Source organism: Myotis myotis, unplaced genomic scaffold, assembly GCF_014108235.1.
Source record: "Myotis myotis isolate mMyoMyo1 unplaced genomic scaffold, mMyoMyo1.p scaffold_m19_p_3, whole genome shotgun sequence".
Taxonomy (NCBI): Eukaryota; Metazoa; Chordata; class Mammalia; order Chiroptera; family Vespertilionidae; genus Myotis; species Myotis myotis.
The window spans coordinates 91,985,076-92,002,204 of record NW_023416335.1 but is presented as its reverse complement, the minus strand read 5'-3'; the positions used below and the strand labels follow the sequence as shown (position 1 = coordinate 92,002,204).

At 39.6% G+C, this 17,129-nt stretch overlaps 1 pseudogene; it reads left to right on the top strand.

Annotated features, from left to right (window-relative positions):
* The first annotated feature begins 372 nt into the window (after positions 1–372).
* Positions 373–1,244, top strand: LOC118650492 (annotated as a pseudogene).
* Positions 1,245–17,129: the final 15,885 nt, after the last annotated feature.

Sequence of the window (17,129 nt, the reverse complement as noted above, 5' to 3'; positions counted from 1 at the left end):
TAAGGAGAAATCAAGACATTTTCAAATGAATGAAAACTAAGAGAATTGGTCATCAGAGAACTTAATACCTAAAAGAAGGTCTCTAAACATAAGGGAAAAGATCAAAGAAGAAACCTTGGAACATCAGGAAGGAAAGAAGACCATAGCAAGCAAAACTATGGGTAAATACAATGTGTACCTTTGTGTACTGTTGGTGGGAATGCAGATTGGTGCAGCCTCTATAGCATGGAGATTCCTCAAAAAAATTAAAATTAGAATTGCCTTATGGCCCACCAATTCCACTTCTAGATAAAACAAACTCAAAGCCACGCCTCTCGTTGTCTCTTTTCCTGCCTCCACTAGAGCAAAGCTGCAGTCCCGTGACAGCTGAGGATGGCTGGAGCTGAGGGTCACGCTGGACAGCAGTGGGAGCTGGAGCCCGTGGTATTGCTGGCTGGTCGAGGAAGAGTTGGAAAATGAGGGATGCGCCATACTGGGCGGCAGCAACCCCAAGAAGTGTTCCTAATTGCAGCTCAATAAAGAGACAAGCACTATCTACCTGTAGTTAGTACCTGCACCCCTGAGAGAGAAGAACCAAGCAGGAATTTGCCTAGCTTGCAGTCTTGAATGTCATGGAAGTCATAAACTATTTGAGCTATTCACAAAAATAAATTTTCCTTGTGATTGTGGAAACAGCAAGTTTAAAAATTTAGAATGCAAATTATTTCCTGACAATGCAAAGATAAATTCTGGCAATAAGTATAATGACAACTTTTTTGGATTGTACTGCATTTGTAAGAAACCTTATCGTGAAGATGAAATTTCAGATGAGATGATTCAGGATGTAGTCTATGAAGACTGGTTCCATGGAAGTGCCATTCCCCCTGAGAGTAGGTTATTTCTAAGAAATGATTTGCCAGGCTTGTGTGAAACGCTGCTCTTTCTCATGGGCTTATGCTGCACAATTGGCAGTAACCAAAGTACCTGCTGAGAATGGTGGGTTAGTGCTGAATGTCGATGGAACAGGAGATCAGGAAGTTATCAAACCTGAAAATGAAGATCATCAAGATATTACGTTCAAAGAGGATGTTCCATAACATACAAAGGATGCTGTGAAGGAAGTTAAAGCAGAGCAGACTAATAAACCACGGACCAGCTCCACTTCTGAAGCTGACCTCCAGACAGTGTTTGAGAGTCAATGTCTCAACACAGAATCACAGCATGGCTGCAGACTTCAGGAGGTTAAAACTAAGTGTTTTAATTAACCAAAGAACTTATATGTACATATGCATAGCCCATGGACACAGGCAATAGTGAAGGGAAGGCCTGGGGTGGGGTAGGACCCAGGTGGAGGGGAGCAAAGAGAGGGGGTAGGGAGAGGAACATCTGTAATTACCTCAACAATAAAAAAACACACAAAAACAACTGTAATGTTAGACAAATGTGCATGGAAGTAAGGCACATCATTATTGTACTTTAAAAGTTGTATATGATAAGACATATTTTATTTTTACTGAATGATCTAGTCCCCATCCCAAGGCAAGCATGAATAAAATTAGGTTAAATGTGGAAAAAAAACCCCATGTTTTATAAAGAGAGACACTGCCACCTATTGGCCTCTAAACTGGCATAGCAAGTTATGTTCCTGCAAAGACGCATGAAAATGTATGGAGATCTAGATGTCCTATTTCTGACAGATGAATATGATACAGTTCTGGCTTATGAAAATAAGGGCAAGGTTGACCAGGCAGCTGACAAGGCAAATCCTTTAATGGTACCCTTAACAGCATTAACAGAGTTTAACAAGTGAAACTTATTTGTGAATATAATGACTTAAGACTAAACTTAAGGACTATCTCAAGAGATTTGCTAATGAGGGCATGGTTGTAAAGAGAAAGGATATCCCACAGTTTTTTGAAGAATTTCAGTAAAAAAAGAGAAGAGTGGATGGTATGCAGTATTATTGCAGCCAGAGTGGAGTATGGAGCGTTCTCACACAGGCCGCCACTTAGACAAGTGTCCACTGATTTCTGGATGAGATGAATGAGAACTACAGGAAGTCAAGGCCTCAAAGAAATGGTCCATCCAGTGTTTTTCTGCATCACACCTAATTACAGATCCTCCTGAAGAGTGATGTACGGAGCTGGAAGGTCTTACGGTCACAGGAGATGCATGTATGGTCTGGACTGGCCTTCTAAAAAAATGGTAAACAGGCTAGGTTGGAAAGCTCAGGGTATCTTAGAGGATGTTTGCAATCCCCAGCTTGGGAACTCTTCCAAGTCAAGATTTCTGCACCCTCGTTACAAGGTTACACAAGTAGTGGACCTTTGTGTCCTGAAAGTTTATAACCTCTCAAATGTTTTATTTAACTACCAGAAAGTTACTTACTTCTTATAACAGGTCAGGATCAGGTCTCAGAGATGACGCAATACTGTGCAACACAATAATACAAATCATCCAGTGCTCAAGGGCTAGTTTGATGAAAGGTACTCTTCCTTCTTTTATATTAACCAGAAAATCTCTCTTTTTAAAAACCTTTTGTTCACAACTAGTTTTCTTATTGACTGTATTGGACTATCTCTTCTTGTAGAGACTGATTGTGGCCAACATATGGCAGTTAATGCATGTTTCATGCAAAAGTATTAGTTGCTTTGAAGAAATTCTGTCATTGTATGTCCATTTTTGTAGAATTGTTACTGGACTTATAATTACATACTAAACTCCAACCAGGCCCCTGTAAAATTAAATCAAACCAATTCAAAATAGTGGGGAAATAACCCAAAATAGTAATTCAAAAGGATATACGCATCTCTATGTTTATTGCAGCATTGTTTACAATAGCCAAGATATGGAAGCAATCCACATCACTAGACCAGTATATAAAAAAGAAGTGGTACAGATATACAATGGAATATTACTCAGCCATAAAAATGAAATCTTACCAATGGATGAACCTAGAGGATATTATGCTAAGTGAAATAAGTCAGAGGAAGACAAATACCATATGCTCTCACTTAAATATGAAATCTAAAGGGTAAAATAAATGAACAAACAAAATAGAGACAGTTTCATAGATATAGAAATCAGACTGATGGTTGCCAGAGGGAAGGAGGCTGGTTCTTTCACAAAGGTGAAAGAATTAAAAAGTACAAATTAGTAGTCACAAAATCATGTTTAGTTATTAAACAGAGCTGCCTGTTATAAATAACTCCACTCTTATTGTCTTTACTGCTCTTTGTCCTTCTCCTAGGCCACCAATTTTCAGTCTTTTTCATTTCATGGTCCACAAACTAATTACTATAATTCTGTGGCACACCAAAAAATAAAGTTTTTGCCAGTCTGACCCCCAAAAATGTATAATTTTGACTCATTCACACCAAACGACGATAGTTGTGTTTGACAATCTAAGGGAAAAGAGGTCAAAGCCCCTGACTAAATAGGTCTTGCATGTCTTAAAATTCTTGCAGCACATCAATGTACAGTGGCACACTGGTTGAAATCGCTGTCCTAGGCAATGTTAAAAGCAAGTTAATTTGGGGATTTACATGGAACATAGTAGAGAAACCCAAGAAGCAAGATGACTGGTAAAACCAGATATGTGAGTTAGTAATTAAGAGAATACAATGTCAAAAATTCACACACACACAAACACACACACACACACACACACACACACACACACACACACACACACACACTAAAGGGTAGAAGTCACAGCAAGAAGGGTTAAGGTCTTTCCTCCATCCCCCACGCTGATATAATGAGGGCATGGCATTAGGAGGAGGCTTAAACTAGAACAGTGTACAGTGATGTGTTAGGAGAAGGGTTTCCTTGTGAGCTGAATGTGTTTGCCACAAATACATACATTTGAAACCAGCTCAGCTATCCAGAATGGCTCTTTTTCATATTCTTTGACTATAGGAAAATGAAATCTTCCAGGAGATCTCCTTCCATGTTTATATTTGTCTTCTGTTAAATTGTACCAGGAGTCTAAAGAGGAAATAGTAATTTTTTTAAGATTCAGGAAATGGGTGTGTGTGTGTGTGTGGCAACGCTAACACATTTTTTCTATTATCTAGCAATATAACCATCGAGCAGTCAAATAACCACTTTATGCTTCAGATTCTTTTTTAAATATTTTTTTTATTGTTGACAGTGTTACAATAAATTTCTCCCTTTTGCAACCCCCCACCCAGCCCCTACCCCACTCCAGGCCTTCATCACTCTATTGTCTGTGTCCGTGGGCTATGCATATAAGTATACAAGTTCTTTGGTTAACCTCTTTCCCTTCCCGGTACCCCTTGTCTCTGAGATCACTCAGTCTCTTCCATGCTTCTATGCCTCTGAACCTTTTTGTTGGTCAGTTTAGTTTGTTCCTTAGATTCCACAAGTAAGTAAGATCATGTGATATTTGTCTTTTTCTGACTGTCTTATTTTGCTTAGCATAATATTTTCCAGGTCCCTCCATGCTGTCTTAAAGGATAAGTGGCCCTTCTTTTTTTACAGCTGCATAATATTCCATACTGTAAATGTCTTACAGCTTTTTTGTCCACTCATCTACTGATGGGCATGAGCTGTTTCCAAATTTTAGCTATTGTAAACAATGCTGCTTTGAACATAGAGGTGCATATATTCTTTCTGATTGGTGTTTTGGTATTCTTAGGATATATTCCTACAAGTGGGATCACTGGGTCAAATGGCAGTTCCATTTTTAATTAAAATACTGGTATATGTTTATATTTTAATTGAAATGAAGGAAGAGGGGGAGAGAGATAGAAACATCAATGATGAGAGAGAATCATTGACTGGCTGCCTCCTGCACACCCCCAGCTGGAGATCGAGCCCATAACCTGGGCATGTGCCCTCGACCGGAATTGAACCCCAGAACCTTCAGTCTACAGGCCGATGCTCTATCCACTGAGCCAAACCCGCTAGGGCTATTTTTATTTTATTTTATTTTTTTTTAAATAATATTGAATGTCAACTTTTTTTTTTTTTTTTTAATTTTTAATTTTTTGAGGAAACTCCACACTGTTTTCCATAGTAGCTGCACAAGTCTGCATTCCCACCAGCAGTGTAGTAGGGTTCCCTTTTTCTCCACATCCTCACTAGCACTTGTTGTTTGTTGACTTTTTTATGGTAGCCATCTGTCAGGTGTGAGGTGATAACTCACTGTAGTTTTAATTTGCATCTCTCTGATGATCAGTAACGTTGCACATTTTTTTTCCTATGTCTATGGGACACTAGTGTGTCCTTTTTGGAGAAGTGTCTATTCAGATCCTTTGACCATTTTTTAATTGGATTGTTTGTCTTCCTTTTGTTAAATTGTGTAAGTTCTTTATATATTTTGGAAATTAACCCTTTATGAGTAGTATCATTGGTAAATAAGTTCTTCCTAGTGGGTTCCCTTTTCATTTTGATGATGGTTTCTTTTGCTGTGCAGAAACTTTTTAGTTTGATGTAGTCCCATTTGTTTATTTTTTCTTTTGTTTCTCTTGCTCTAGGAGATGTATCGGCAAACATATTGCTATGAGAGATGTCTGAGATTTTGCTGCCTATGTTTTCTGCTAAGATTTTTATGGCTTCACTACTTACATTTAAGTCTTTTATCCATTTTGAGTTTATTCTTGTGTGTGGTGTTAATTGGTGGTCTAGTTTCATTTTTTTGCATGTGGCTGTCCAATTTTCCCAACATCATTCGTGAAGAGACTGTCTTTATTCCATTATATGTTCTTGCCTCCTTTGTCAAATAGTAATTGACCATAATGGCATGGATCAATTTCTGTTCAGATTCTAATCTGTAATATGAGAGACCTCTGGGGTCTCTTTCTATGCTAAAGTGCTATCAATTTATAAACCCCCATAAATTATTTCCTATTCCCTCAACAATCAGCACAGGATAAACTACAATTGTGTCCTCAAATCCAAGGTTTTCCAAACTCCTCTCATTTGTTTCTGTAACAAATTCAGAAAAGTTACACCAGAGTATTACGTTACAACTGACCATTTCTTTCCTGACCAGCCTATCCTGTGATCTGGCAGAGAGAACAATGTCGCCTTTCTAGGAGAATGGCATGGGGAGAATGTCTGGAGAGAATGGCATATCTAAGTGAAGTAGTTGCATACAGAAAATGAGTTCTCTTTCCTATGCAAACATGACATTGCCTAATGAAAATAGAGCATATTGCCCATCCTCTGGTGGTGATGCTAGTCTCTATACCTTGAGGCCCTTATTCTTGAGGTATACATTTGAAAGATTGCCAGCCAGTTTTAAGTATACAATCTGTGGCTAGGAAGCAGAGCTAAACTAGATATTCATTCATTCATTCATTCATTCATTCATTCATTCTATTCAATGCCCACCAAAGCAAACAGTGCAATATAGTGGTAAATACATGGGCTACAAAGCCAAACAACTTGGGCAGCAATCTCCACTCTACCACATGAAATCCATGTGGCATTGGGCAAATTACTTAACTTCTCTGTGCTTCATTGGCAAACTGAGGGTAATTGATAAATAACTTACTTCAAAGTGTTGTGAGAATCAAATGAGTTCCTAAATATGTAGCATTTGGAACAGTGCCTGGAACATATCTCTCAAAATGTATTCCTTATCATTGTTGTCATTATTCTTATTTGCTAGGTACTAAGTTTCCAAATAAATAAGCCACTTAGGAATTACATGATTATGCTTAGAATATAAAACAAAAAGTGCAAATATTTTTGCCTTTGTAATCACCCAAGACCTTTAACAGTCAATGACATATTTTGGACACTCAGTAAGTGTTCACTAAATGATTTAATGAATTAATAAATGAAATTAATCTAAAACTAGTCAGCAAGTTAGCCAGGCACATGGATAATTCCCAGATTGTTGATTTGAATGTATCAATTTTTGGTTTAAAAATATTATCTTGAAACTAATTGGTAAAGAAAACTTTTTGTTTTTATTTCTTGTCTTTTTATTAACTGAGCAAGAATTTTATAAAGATTATTTTGATAAATATCAGAACATTTCATCATGGCATTACAAAACCTTGGATGTATGCATTATAACCAAGGTGTGTTTGATCCAAGTATTATGAAAGTTTTCAAGAAAGGGTTTTCAGCCCAGCTGATGTGGCTCAGCGGTTGTGTCGACCCAAGAACCAAGAGGTCGCTGGTTTAATTCCTGGTCTGGCACATGCCCAGTAGGGGTGTGCAAGAAGCAGCCAACCGCTCTCTTATCAATGTTTCTCTCTCCCTCTCTTTCTCTCTCTCAAAATATTAATAAAAACATTTTTTAAAAAAGACATGGTTTACAGCCATCTTAAATATTGCTCAGGAATTGTATATAGAATGTATGCATCAAATGAAAGAGAAGTATCATTTCTATAACAGATCTAGAGGATAAAATATGCCTGAATTAATTGGGCATCTTCTGTGTTTCTATCTTTTTTCTTTTTTTGAAGCTGTAGCTTACTTGATAAATGAATTAATTTGTTTCCTAAACAATGAAAATAAATCCATTCAAACTTAAAATTTGATTTAATTATTATAGACTAACGTGTATAAATCTAATCCTTTTTATTATTTTTAGAGAGAGAGGAAAAAAGAGGGAGAGAGAAACATCAATGTGATAGTGAAATGTTAATCGGCTACCTCCTGCATGCCTCCTACCAGGAATCGAGCCTGCAACCTGGACATATGCCCTGACTGGGAATCAAATGGCAACCTTTCAATACTCTGGTTTCTCTTCAGATCGTATAAATCTTTCGCCTTTTACAAATGGCAACCTTTCGGTATACTGGATGATGTCCAACCAACTGAGCCACACTGGCCAGGACGAAATCTTACCCTTTTCAATAATAAACTATAAAGGTGCATTTTGTTATAAATATTAATTATACATATTATAAGTTCACCAAAAGGAAATAAAAAGGCAAACAACTCAACAACAACCACAAAAGGACAAAATGAGGTTTATTTAACCGTCACTGTAATATGGATATCAATACTATCCTAAATCCTAACTCTAAGTAAGCCTTTAAATTCTTCCTTTGTTTAGAAAGGCTCATCTAAAATAGTTCCATAGGACAGTTCCAGCTGGGTTTATGATTTGAAATCTATCTTGTTAATGTGAAAAAATGGTTTCCCTTTGGCTTATGGGCCATGGTGACTGGCTGTTGCACTCTTTGGCCCATAGCACCGTAAGAGAAAGATAAAAAAGTGATGTATCCTTCAATATCCACTCTATCTTCTATGAATAGTAGCTGTCAGCTGGTGTGAGCTGTAACTCCTTTGCCCAATGTCCACTCTATCTTCTATGAATAGTAACTGTCAGCTGGTGTGAGCTGTAACTCCTTTGCCCAGGTCCTGGTAAGCACTAAGAATTCCAAACGAGATAAGGTTATAATCCTTAAAAGAATCTAGGTTACATATATAAAGCAGGTTACACCAGCAATTCTCAAACTTTTTTTTTTAATATATTTTTATTGATTTTTTACAGAGAGGAAGGGAGAGAGATAGAGAGTCAGAAACATCGATGAGAGAAAAACATCGATCAGCTGCCTCCTGCACACCTCCCACTGGAGATGTGCCCGCAACCCTGGTACATGCCCTTGACCGGAATCGAACCTGGGACCCTTCAGTCCGCAGGCCGACGCTCTATCCACTGAGCCAAACCGGTTTTGGCAATTCTCAAACTTTTTACCTCAGGATGTTTTTACTAGTACACCCTTAAAGTTGTCGAGGACCCCCAAAAGCTTTGGTTTATGTGGTTATATCTATCAATATACCATCTTAATTTTCATTTAACCTGAGAAAATTTAGATTTAGCTACTTACTTTAAAAATAACATAAGCCCTGGCTGGTGTGGTTGGTTGAGCATCATCTTGTGCAGTAAAAGGTCTCTGGTTTGATTCCTGGCCAGGGCACATGCCCAGGTTGCAGGTTCAGTCCCCAGGCAGGGCACGTACAAGAGGCAACCGATCAATGTTTCTCTCTTTTTCTCTCCCTCTTCTTTCCTCTCTCTCTAAAATCAATAAAAACATATAGAAATAATAATAACATATTACATGTTAATGTATATATACTTTTTATATGTTTTTATGAAAATCATTAAAAACATATAAAATAACAATAACATATTACATGTTAGCATAAATATACTTCTTCACTAAAACAAAACAAAAAACATTAGTGAGATGAGTGGCATTGTTTTACATTTTTGAAAATCTGTTTAATGTCTGGCTTAATAGAAGACAGCAAGATTGTCATATCTGTTTCCACATCGAATCTGTTGGAATATGTGTTTTGGTTGAAGTATATGAGGAAAATGTGTGTGGATACATACTCAGGAAAGAAGGGAGTGTTTTATTGGACTTTTCAGATAATCTATATATGTAAAAGGCTAAGCAACCATCGGACCATCCAACTGGCCAATAGGTATGATGCGCACTGACCACCAGGGGGCAGATGCTCAATGCAGGAGCTGCCAAGCTGCAGTGACTTGGCAGCAGTGTTTCTCGGGTGATGCATCCCAGAATCAGAGAGGAGGGAGCCCAATTCCTCATGGGGCCCCGCGATTCCACCTCTGGCCATGGGTGTAATATTTCTTCTAATTAATTTCCTTTCAATGTGCACAAATCTGTGCACTAGGCCACTAGTTATAGATATTTGTCTTTGATACTGTACCAAAACTCAATCAGTGGTAGTTTCTTAAAGATTTGCTGCAGCCTGGCCAGTGTGGCTAGTGGTTGAGCATCAACCTATGAACTAGGAGGTAATGATTCAATTCCTGGTCAGGGCGCATGCCCAGGTTGGTGGCTCAATCCTCAGTAGGGGTTGTGCAGGAGACAGCTGATTGATGATTCTCATTATTGATGTTTCTATCTCTCTCTCCCTCTTCCTTCCTCTCTGAAATCAATAACATGTGTTGATCATTTGAAAAAAAAAAAAGTACCGGTTCTCTGAGTTATGTAGCAATTCTAAATGTTGACATAATTATTATAAAACACTTTTACAATGACATTTGTTAATATCACTGCTTATTTCATAAGAAAAACCATTGAGTACTGGGAAGCTGTCCAGCTCAGGGTGCTGCCATAAGTTTTCCATAATTCTCACTTCCAATTAAAAGCTTGATTTGTATCATTTTAGCAATAAATAGTGTAAATTTTTTTACCTTGAAAAGACAAGCTTGTTTTGTTCCTTTTTTTGAGACAGTGTTTATCAAATACTCAAGTCAGAAAACCATAACTTGTCTATCAGTCATTTGAAGTAAAAAAATGGTGACTCATGAAAAAAAAAGCAGGTAGTTCAGCTCACAACTCAATCACACAGTTGTTTTCCTCAAGACAACCAGCCTCGTTCAACTGCAGCACAAAATACTTTATGAACACATCCCATTTCGTCACACAGAATATTAAAAAGAGGTACTTATGGGTTGAGTTTTATGAAATTAATCATTTATACTGAGTCATCAAGAACATTCTTAAATAAAGTTGGCTTGGGCTTGTGTGTGTGTGTGTGTGTGTGTGTGCATGTGTGTGTTGGTGAATAATTCAATGATTATCATTATGGTTTGGTGCCACAGCCTTGATTCTTGCTAAGTTCTAGCAGTTTACCCACCATTGCTTTTGATCCCAAAATGACAATCTGATTAAACAAGGGGCAGCGGTCCTGAATAGACATTTCTCCAAAGAGAACATATATGAATGGCAAATAAATATATGAAAAGATGCTCAACATCACTAATCATCAGAGAAATGCAAAGTAACACCACAATGAGATATCACCTTACACCTGTCAGTATGGCTATCATTAAAAAATCAACAAACAAAAAGTGTTGGTGAAGATGTGAAGAGAATCCTCATGCACTATTGGTGGGATTGCAAATTGGTACAGCCACTATAGAAGTTTTTCCAAAAATTAAAAATAGAACTGCCAAATGACCCAGCAATCCCATTTCTGAGCATTCTGAGGAAATCAAAAACACTAATTCTAAAGAATATATGCATCCCTATGTTCATTGCAGCCTTACTTACAATAGCTAAGATATGGAAGTATTCAAAATGTCCATCTAAGTTGGTCCGACGGTTGTGGGTTATTGTTAAGCTGATTAACATTGTTAAGCTGATTAACAAAATGTCCATCTAATCTAATAAAAGAGAAACATGCAAATTGACTGCACCTCCACTATGCCCCAAGCCACGCCCACCAGCCAATCAGAGTGACTATATGCAAATTAACCCAACCAAGATGGCGGCCGGCAGCCACCAAGCTGGAACAAGCAGGAAGCTTGGTTGCCCTGGCGATGAAGGAAGCCAAGCTTCCTGCCTGCCCTGACCGGCTGTGGCCTCCGCTCAAGGCAACAAAGTTTCAGTTATAAAAGATAAACAAATCCCAGATACCTGCTTCCAGCCAGCCTCCACTGGGAGCTTGGGTGCCTGGGGGCCGTGGCCAGCCTGCAAACAGCCATCAGCCCCTCACCCAAACTGGCCAGGCACCCCAGCAGGACCCCCCACCCTGAAGGGGCAGTGGTCAGCCTGCAAACAGACATCAGCCACTCACCCAGGCTGGCCAGGCACCCCAGGGGGGATCCCCACCCTGAAGGGGCAGTGGCCAGCCTGAAAACGGCCCTCAGCCCCTCACCCAGGCTGGCCAGGCACTCCAGCAGAGACCCCCACCCTGAAGGGGGTGTGGCCAGTCTGAAAACAGCCATCAGCCCCTCACCCAGGCTGGCCAGGCACCCCAGTGGGACCCCTCTCCCTGATTCAGGACACTGTTGAGGGCAAACCAGCCATCCCCCACTCATGCACCAGGCCTCTATCCTATATAATAAAAGGGTAATATTCAAATTGACCCTAACAGCAGAACGACTGGGAATGACTGGTCACTATGACACACACTGACCACCAGGGGGCAGGCTCTCAATGCAGGTGCTGCCCCCTGGTGGTCAGTGCACTCCCACAGGGGAGCTCTGCTCAGCCACAAGCCAGGCTGATGGCTGTCAGTACAGCGGTGGTGGTGGGACCCTCTCCCGCCTCCTCAGCAGCGCTAACGATGTCTGACTGCAGCTTAGGTCTGCTCCCCGCTGGCAAGTGGACATCCCCTGAGGGCTCCCGGGCTGCCAGAGGGATGTCTGACTGCCAGCTTAGGCCTAATCCCCCGGGGATCGGGCCTAAGCCAGCAGGTGGTCATCCCCTGAGGGGTCCCAGACTGCCAGGCTGAGGGACTCCCCCTTCCCCCGAGTGCACAAATTTTTGTGCACCGGGCCTCTAGTACCTAGAAAATTGGATAAAGAATAAATGGTACAGCCAGGCTATAGTGGCTCAGTTGGATGGAGTGTCGTCCCATACACAAGGTTGCCATTTGGATTCCTGGTCAGGGCATACCTGGGTTTCAGGTTTGATCCCTGGTCGGGGCACATATGGAAGGCAACCGATCAATGTTTCTCTCTCACATTGACATTTCCTTCTCTCCCTCTCTCTGTCTCTCTAAGCATCTCCTCCAGTGATAATTAAACTAAAAGAAGAATAAATGATACACATATTCAATGGAATATTACTTGGCCATAAAAAGAATGAAATCTTACCATTTGTAACAACATAGACGGACCTAGAGGTCATTATGCTAAGCAAATAAGTCAGACAGAGAAAGACAAATAGCAGATGATTTCACTTAAACATAAAATCTTAAAAATGACATAAATGAAGAAACAACCCATAGATACAGAGAACATAATGATGGTTGCCAGAGGGAGAGGGGTTTGGGGGCTGTATGAAAAGATGAAGAGATTAAGATTTACAAATTGGAAGTAATAAAATAGTCTCATGGGATGTAAAGTACAGCATAGGCAATATAGTCAATAATATTGTAAACACTGTAATGTATTTGGGAGTACTATGTTTTTATTGAGAGAGAGAAATATCGATGTGAAAGAGAAACATTGATAAACTGCCTCCTGCACACCCCTACTGCGAATCAAACCTGCAACCCAGGCATTTGCTCTGACGGGAATTCATGACCTTCTGGTGCATGGGACAATACTCAACCAACTGAGCCACACAGGCCAGTACAAAATTTTTTTTAAATTATGATGAAAGGTGAAGAGCATGAAATCAATGGAGTGAGAGTTAATACACATAAAGTAGTAAAGGGTTGCACCTTTTTAGCATCATCTTTGCTTCTCCATCAACCATTAGCAGAAGCCCCAAACCTCAACCCATATCCTACCTACTCAACTATAGATAAAAATGCTTACATTTTTTATTTTGGAGTTGGCATTTTTAAATGATGACAAGATCCAGGATGTGGCTGTGGGAGTGGGTAGCAGAAGTAAAGAGAAAGCCAGTGGAGATGGGGAAATCAGAGAGTTTTGGAGGTCATACTAGTACATTGAGGGTGATGGCTCACTTGGTAGAGAAGGCTGTGCATCCGTCTTTATTGAATGATGAAGTGTAACCATAAGGTGGATATATGACAGGGACTTGGAGAGGGAAAACATAGCTGGTCAAAAGGCATGACCCTTAGTAATGGAGAAGTTTTTGCAAGTGTGAGGGAGTAACAGTTTGGAAGAAATGATAAGCCAGGTGGACACAAACTAATGCTGGTTCCTGAGGTTAAGTCAGTATAAGGGCATTGACAGCCAAAATTTAACTTAGAGGAAGGGACACATTAAAAGAATCTTTCCATATGCTGTGCCCCAATGGATTGCATCAGCCCAAAAGGTTTGTCATTCAAATTTGTCAAATGCACCCTACAGGCACCTGTTAACTTGGCTGAAAAAGTGCTAACATCAGAAAGAGTCAGATTTTAGTTAAGACAAGGAGGTGGAAAGGGTAATAGAGAAAGGCTGGCTATGGATTAGCCAAGGGTACAGAAGCAATGAGCATTCATTTAAGAGAAAACTGAGGTTATCTGCTCTCTAAATTGAAAGCTGCGTGAAGGCAGGGACTAGATGTCTTGTTCACCATTGTATCCCTAGGGTCCAGCACTATGACCCTAGCAGTTAGCAAGTTCTTGAAGTACATTTGTTAAAAGTGGGAATGAATATCCTGTTGCTAGAGTTGTAACATAGAAGGACAATGAGTGAAGGAAACAGTGATATGCACTTCAAACCTCCATTAGTGGAAAAAAGGTGGACATAAAGCACAAAAGTAATTGAAAGTCTATGCCCTGAAGAGCAGCTTTCCAAAGTGCCCTTGTCCTTCTAAAGTCATTGTTCGAGAAATGGAGTGTGACCTAGAATGCCTTCTCCTAAGGTGAATTCTCAACATTACAGTAGAGGCTGAGCAGTAGCTGAAATAAAGGGATGGAGGGAAGGGGGAAAGGGGAGAGAGAGAGAGAGAGAGAGAGAGAGAGAGAGAGAGAGAGAGAGAGAGAGAGAGAGAGAGAGAGAGATTGTTTCTGTTAGAAGAAGGTACAACTAGTATTCACCTAAATGCAAAGGTAGAAACTCAGGCCCCAATTAACTTTATTCTATGTTTTATATGAAGGAAGAAGAAGCAGTAGAAAAGACATTTATTAATTTTCTGGTGTCTTAGGAAAGGACTCAGGGAAATATCATGCAAATGTTAACATTAGTTATCTTAGGCTGGTAAACTTGTTTCCTCTTTGTACATTTCTTTAAAAAAAAGTCTTATTGATTTAAGAGAGAGGAAGGGAAAGGGAGTGAAAGATAGGAACATCAATGATGAGAGAGAATCATTGATTGGCTGCCTCCTGCATGCCCTCTACTGGGGATCTAACCCGCAGCCCGGGCATATGCCCTGACCAGGAATCGAACCATAGCTCAACCACTGAGCCATGCCAGCTGGGCTCTTTTTTTTTTTAAAGTTAGAAATGTTTATGAAATTTTAGATATTTATGGAGGGTTGCTTACTTTTGTGATCACAGCATTTTTTAAAAAATTGTTGACAGTATTACAGAGGTCTCCTATTTCCTCCCCTTTAGCCCCTCTCCATCCAACCCTCTCTCCACCCCAGGTCTTCCCCATACTATTATCTGTGTCCATGGGTTATGTATACATTCCTATATGCTCTTTGGTTAGTCTCTTCCTGTCCCCCAGAATAACAGATCTGTTTATTCTGTTCCATGCATCCATACCTTGGGCCCTATTTTGTTGGTCAGTTTATTTTGTTCATTAGATTCCACATATTAGTGAGATCATGTGATATCTGTATTTTTCTATCTGGCTTATTTCATTTAGCATAATAGTCTATAGGTCCATCAATGCTGTATCAACAGCTAAGAACTCCTTTTTTCTTTAAAAATATTTTTTTCTTGATTTCAGAGAGAGGAAGGGAGAGGGAGAAAAGATAGAAACATCAATGATGAGAGAGAACCATTGATTGGCTGTCTTCTGCACACCCCTATGGGAGATTGAACCTGCAGCCTGGGCATGTGCCCTGAGTGGGAATCGAACCATGGCCACCTGGTTCATAGGTCGATGCTCAACCACTGAGCAACACTGGCCAGACAGAGCTCCTTCTTTTTTACTATACATTTTTTCATGTTTGCATCTTCTATATTTAATATATGTAACTTTGTGGGGTTTTTTTTGTTGTTGTTTCCAGTGTAAAATTTTTATATTTAGAATTAGGCAGCTGGACTCAGTTTAGATGATCCCAATTTTGTTGGCAACATCCAAAGCATCATAGTCAGGAGCCAGTCGAACATATGCCTTCTCTCGCCCTCAGGCCTGATCAGGGTGTTGACCTTGACCACATCAATGTCATAGAGCTTCTTCACAGCCTGTTTGATCTGGAGCTTGTTGGCCTTCATCCACAATGAAAACCGAAGGCCTGGGTCCCGGGTGCCGGAGGAAAACCGGTGCCGGCAGCCAGGAGAAGGGAAGGCCTATTGCACGAATCTCTTCATGCAACAGGCCTCTAGTATACCATAATATGAGGAAAAATTCAAGGCTACAAGAAAGTTTGCTACCTATAATAGAAGAAAGATACACATTTTAAGAAATCAGTATGACAAGTTACTAAAGTGGAAATAGCTAAAGAACTATTCTTGTCAAATAATCTCAGAGTAATACTGCAGCTTTTATAAATCATAGGAAAAGGAACTCAGTGGACCCTTTCCCCCTCTCCACGTGGGAGTCTGTACTTGTTCTTTAGTAAATTTCCACCGTTGCTATACCACCCTCTATCCATGGATTCATTCTTCGATTACGGTGGACAAAGAATCTGGGTTCCAGTCCAGGAGAACACAGCATGTTCCAGTCCAAAAATTTCGTTTCACAATGTTGGAGTCTAAAAGTCTAAGATCAAAGTGTCAGCAGGGTTGTTTTTTTCTGATCTGCCTCCTTGGCTTGCAGATGACTGTATTCTCCCTGTGTCTTCACATGGTCTTTTCTTCTGTGTCTGTGTCCTAATGTCCTCTTCTTTAAGGATACCAGTCTTATTGGATTAAGACCCACCCTAAAGACCTCATTTTAATTTAATTATTTAATTACCTCTCTATAGATCCTATCTATAAAAACAGTCACATTATGCTCTCTGGTGGTTAGAATTTCAACATATGAATTTGGGGCAGGACATGATTCAGCCCATAACAATAATTAAATATGAAGTCAACTGCAGACCTTCATAGATGCCCTGTATCAGGTTATTAAAATTCCCTTTATTTCTAGTTTGCTTAAAATTTAAAAACAATCATGGATGAGTACTTACTTTTGTCAAATATTTTCTGCATCTATTAAGATGATTATATGTGTTTCCCTTTTTTCATCTGTTAATATGGTAAATTATACTGATTGATTTTTCAAAATTTGAGCCAAACTTATATTTCTGAGAATAATCCATTCAGTCATTATATATTATCTTATTTTTTTTTTTACCTGTTGCCAATTTTTATTTGGAAAATTATTATAAAATGCCTTTGTGGTGCACCACACACTGAAGATGTGTTTGTGAGTAGAAAGAGATGATGTAAGAAAGCTTAATCTTTATTTACTACTGATAAGGGTTAACTAACTAGCTTAATTAGGCAGACAGGAAGGGGTGGGGGGGTGGGTCCAGGAGGCCTGAGCAATTAAAACAACCTTACATCAAGGACAGAGGTATCTCTGGCCTGAGCAGTTAAAGCAACCATTAGGGAGATCAAAAGCAACTCTAACCTGAACAGATAAGATGGATATGTGAAGACACCACATG